This window comes from Aethalodelphis obliquidens, unplaced genomic scaffold (assembly GCF_003676395.1).
Source record: "Aethalodelphis obliquidens isolate GAN/ISIS:26980383/991018 unplaced genomic scaffold, ASM367639v1 scaffold6, whole genome shotgun sequence".
Taxonomy (NCBI): domain Eukaryota; kingdom Metazoa; phylum Chordata; class Mammalia; order Artiodactyla; family Delphinidae; genus Aethalodelphis; species Aethalodelphis obliquidens.
Window position 1 is genome coordinate 71,936,801 of NW_020837950.1, and position 4,711 is coordinate 71,941,511.

At 57.5% G+C, this 4,711-nt stretch overlaps 1 long non-coding RNA gene across 1 annotated transcript; it reads right to left on the reverse strand.

Annotated features, from left to right (window-relative positions):
• Positions 1 to 321: 321 nt before the first annotated feature.
• Positions 322 to 3,761, reverse strand: LOC113619141 (uncharacterized). The gene is made up of 3 exons (XR_003432305.1): positions 1,099 to 3,761; positions 517 to 653; positions 322 to 359 (listed from the first exon to the last, which is right to left on the reverse strand). It is a non-coding gene; the product is annotated as an uncharacterized LOC113619141 (long non-coding RNA).
• Positions 3,762 to 4,711: the final 950 nt, after the last annotated feature.

Genomic DNA, 4,711 nt, shown 5'->3' on the forward strand with positions numbered 1-4,711 from the left:
ATCGCTCATGATTCCTTGACTGTCTCTGAGACGGGCCTGCTCGGGGAGCCGCGTCTGCTGAGCTTCGTCACTATTATAAAGAGAAATTAAAATATTATCACTAGAGGCCTTTGATCATTTAAAAAAGCTTGAGACTTTTAATGAGCAAGCAGTCTGATTAAAAGTTGGAGTGGGCTTCCCTGGTGGCGCAGTGGTTGAGAGTCCGCCTGCCGATGCAGGGGACACGGGTTCGTGCCCCGGTCTGGGAGGATCCCACATGCTGCGGAGCGGCTGGGCCCGTGAGCCATGGCCGCTGAGCCTGCGCATCCAGAGCCTGTGCTCCGCAATGGGAGAGGCCGCAACAGTGAGAGGCCCGCGTACTGCAAAAAAAACAAAAAACAAAACAAAACAAAAAATGCTGGAGTGACAAAGTATTTCTTCTGCCTTCTGGATGAGAGCATTATCATGGAACCGGGAAGCAAGGCTGGATCTTGAAACTAAAAGATTTGGCCTGGGGTTCCAGGGACCCCCACATACCTGTCAGGAAAGGCACCATTTACTGTGGTCCAGCCATACGCCAGGCACTCGGCATCTGTCCTCTCATGAATCCTTATAAAAAGCTGTGCTGCAGGCCAGGGGCTCGCGGCTGGCTGCACACTGGCATCACCTGGGAGCTTAGAGATGCCCCACAGAGATGGCGCGGTCAGGAGTGGGGCTTGGGCGTCGGTATTTTTCTGAAGTCCTCCAAGTGATGCCAGTTGTGCAGCCTGGGCCCAGAGCCACTGGGGGCGTCAGGACCACCTAGAGGGCGTGTTGGACACAGATCAGGGCCCCAGCCTGGAGTTTCTGGTTCAGTAGGTCTGGGGTGGGCCCAGAAATCAACCCATTAACGCAGATGCTGCGGGTCCAGGGATGACACATTGAGGGCCACCGAGTCAGGGCCGTGCTGGCCCCATTTCACAGGTGAAGCAATTTATGGAACAGAGAGGTGAAGTTGGGCCACGCTCAGGACACCCAGTTGGTACATGAGGACGTGGGCCTTTGAATCCTTTGGGTAAATTACTGCCCCCTGTGTGCTTTCACCTTCCCCACCTTTAAATTGGGGAAAACAGTACTTACCCTCTAGGGGAGTCAGAGGTGCGCTGGGTTCTTCCATCAGGAACAGTGCCTGGCCCAGAGGAGGCGCTCGAGTGGCAGTCTCGGTTGTTATTGTTACTGTTACCTGGAGGGATGAGTGGAAGAGCAGAAGGCCAGATGGCGGCTCCCCCTTCCTTTAGGCCCCCAGACACCTCCCTGGGATCGCCTGCTTCCCTGACGTCACTGTTGAGCCGTGCGCCTCCCCCATCAGACTGCGAGCTCTCCAGGAGCAGGACCAGGCCTGACTCGGTCTGGAGCCCAGTGCCCTGCGTGGAGGCGAAGAGGGAGGATGACTGGGGCTGGTTTCCCCGTCTTAGGATCTTGCTGTTGTGAAGAATCAGGTGTTACAGATCTGGAGGGGGTTTAATATTTATCTCACGCATGCACCCTGATGCCAGGCGCTGAACCCCAGCTTCTGCACGTGGCCTGCCTCCACGTGTTCATGCCCAGACACCTGCTGAGCTGTCGGCCACCTCGGTGGGCGCCGCAGACACTGCCTCTGTGGCCTCCGGAGACCCCACTACGCCGGGGGTGTCGGATAGGATGCCTGATCGAAGCTCTCCTTTGCTTTCTACACTTGCCTGCACCTTTCTCCTGCATCTGCGTCCCTGAGTCCCTGATGTGAGTCACTAAGGAGGGTGAGTGCGGGGGTAGGGGGCGTGAGACTGGGGTGAGGGAGGCACCCAGAAGCGGGCTCCCCCCCACTCTCCCCTCCTCCGTCGCTGCCCACTGCCCTGTGCCCAGCTGCCACGACTTCTCTCTTGTCCTGCACAGTCGTGTCCTCAGTGCCTTCCTGCACCTGTCCTCCTGGCGGCCAGAGTGATGCTGTAAGAACGCTGCTGGTCTCACTCTCCTGCCTGAGACCCTCCAGAGGCTTTGCAGCGGTCTGTGGATACAAGTGAAGCCCGGCAGTTCCTCCTCCGAATACCCAGTTGCTCTGGGCCGGGCCGGGGCTCACGTGCTCCCCCTCTGCTGGGATGGCTCTTCCCGCCAGGCTCGTGCCGGGCCTCTCAGCTCCAAGTCACCTGGCCCCCAGCACCTCCTCGTTGCCGTCACACACCTGCCTTATTTTCTCCTGGGTATGCAGCACTGTCTAGGTTTTCCCCCGGATCTGTCTAGCTGCATGAGGACGGACGCTCCTCCCCAGCACAGGGAACTTGTCTGTCTCCCTCATCACTGTGTTCCTGGGGGTCCAGTGATGTTTGTGAGCTGAGAGATCCAGGGAATCACAGCGTCTCCGGATTTGGATTCAGAAAAGGGATGAATCAGTCCTGCTCTTCCGAATGCCTTGTGGCCTTATTAGGGCAGAGGCAGCCAGTTGTTCTGGAGGGAGCACTGGTGAGGCATCATGGCCTCTGCATTCCAGACCTGGACCCTCTCCCCGGTTTGTTGGGACATTAACCAAATCCCTAATGACGTGGCCTCGGTCTGAGCCTGGGGGTGATGTGTGTTCACATTACCTCCCTGCCTGGCTGAGCCCTCCAAGCCTCGGAGGGGTAACACGCACAGATGGCAAGTGACCGGGGTGGGGTGGAAAGAGCGCCCCCTTGGGGCCAGAAAACGTGCCTGGAGTCTGGCCCCTGACTCTGGCCAGGTGACCTTGGGCAGTCATCACTCTGAGTCTGTTTCCGTGTCTGTAAGATGGGGACAGCCTGATGGTAAGAGTTAAATATAACCTGCAACATCACCCACCCCAGGAGCAGAGGCCCCCATCTTCTTTTCCAGGACGCAGCCAGTCCCTAGGAAAGTGCCCAGCACACAGTAGGTGCTCGATCATGTGTCACTGTCAAGTTTTCTTGAGGACAGTACTTGGAGGCCTTCCTTTATTTAAAAACAAGACGAAACAAAACGAACAAACAACTGGAAGAGACCTTAGAGACCGTGCAGCCCCCTTCCCTTCACAGCCGGGGACATGGAGGCTGAGCGAGCATCAGGGAGCCTCTCGGTGAATTTCTATCTAAGGCGGGACAGACCCAGCTCTTCTGACCGCCGTGCAGCGAGCACCTTCCCGCCAGCCACTGTCTGCAGTGTTGCGTTGCTCGTAAGCGTCATTTTGGTGCCCGCCTGCCACTTGGTTTTGTCTCCCCTCCCGTCAGCCCTGCGCTGACCCTGTTCTGTTCTCCTCTGCTCCCCGTGCTGGACCAGATGTTCCCACAGCTGCTGGCTCCCCCTCCTCTCCCGACCCTGGGCCCGAGCTGGAGATGTAGACTCTGACAGATTGGGAATTTACACCGCGGAGGGGGTGAGGGCACATTCCAAGGTAGGAGACTTCATAGGTATCCAGCCAAGCCCCGCCCCCCACCCCAGCACTGGGCAGAGGGCGAGCCCAGTCTGTTATTGGCTATGAATTCCGGGTGAGCCTGGGTGAGCAAGCAGAAGACAGGGTGCTGGGTGCTTCAGCTCTTTGGGGGCCAGCGGGAAGCCCCACTGTCTGTCTTTCCCAAACGTTCGAGCCTTTGCTCCTTGGCCCCGTTAGGCTCTCTCACTCTGCTCTCTCTCTCTCTGAAGCAAAGAGACCCAACTGGGAGGTGAGTGTGATGGGGATGCTGAACCTGAGGATTTTTTAAAAAAAATTATTTATTTTATTTATTTATTTTTGGCTGCACTGGGTCTTCGTTGCTGCGTGCGGGCTTTCTCTAGTTGCAGTGAGTGGCGGCTACTCTTCGTTGTGGTGCGCGGGCTTCTCATTGCGGTGGCTTCTCTTGCTGCGGAGCAGGGGCTCTAGGCAGGTGGGCTTCAGTAGTTGTGGCACGCGGGCTCAGTAGTTGTGGCTTGCGGGCTTTAGAGCGCAGGCTCAGTAGTTGTGGCGCACAGGCTTAGTTGCTCCGCGGCATGTGGGATCTTCTCGGACCAGGGCTCGAATGCGTGTCCCCTGCATTGGCAGGCGGATTCTTAACCACTGTGCCGCCACCAGGGAAGCCTGAGTCTGAGGATTTTTATTTAATGTGGGGGCCACTGAGGAAGGAGGAGGCGGGGTGGCCCCTGGCTGAGGATGCACAGCTACTCTGACCCTGGCCTTGCCTCGGAGAATCTCGTGCTCCTGTGTCTTTTCCCTGAGGCCAGTGCGGAGCACATGGTGGGTGCTCAGTGAAGTTACATTGAAATCTACCTAAAGTAGGTTCATGACCTTGGGTGGGGACTTGGTGCGCTGAGCCTCTGTTTCCCCAGCTCTGCACCGTGGCTGCCAGGCTCTGAATGGGACCTTGTCCCACACCCTCTCCTCACCCAGGCGTCTGTCCTTATGTTCAGGGACTGCCCCCTTGGTGGCCCCCGGGGTTGGGACATAAAGCCACTGTCTGCAAGTCCTGAAGCCTAAGCCACAGGAGTGGCTGCACCTGTAGGTCATCTGGAAGCTGCCTTAGCGTCTTCGCAGGGCCCTCGGCTGCCTAGAAGGTCTCCTCCTCACCCTCAAGGAGCTAGGTCCTGTCTCCACTGTTACTCCTTCAGAGGCTCCTTCCGGAGACCACCTCCCCACTTACGGTCTGGCTTCATTCTGGTTCTCTGGGGTGATTTTGTCCGTGAACGTGTCCACTTAGGTGTGGTCTTTCTCCCACATTAGACACTCAGCAGTGGGAACAGGCACCTGGCTGTGTTT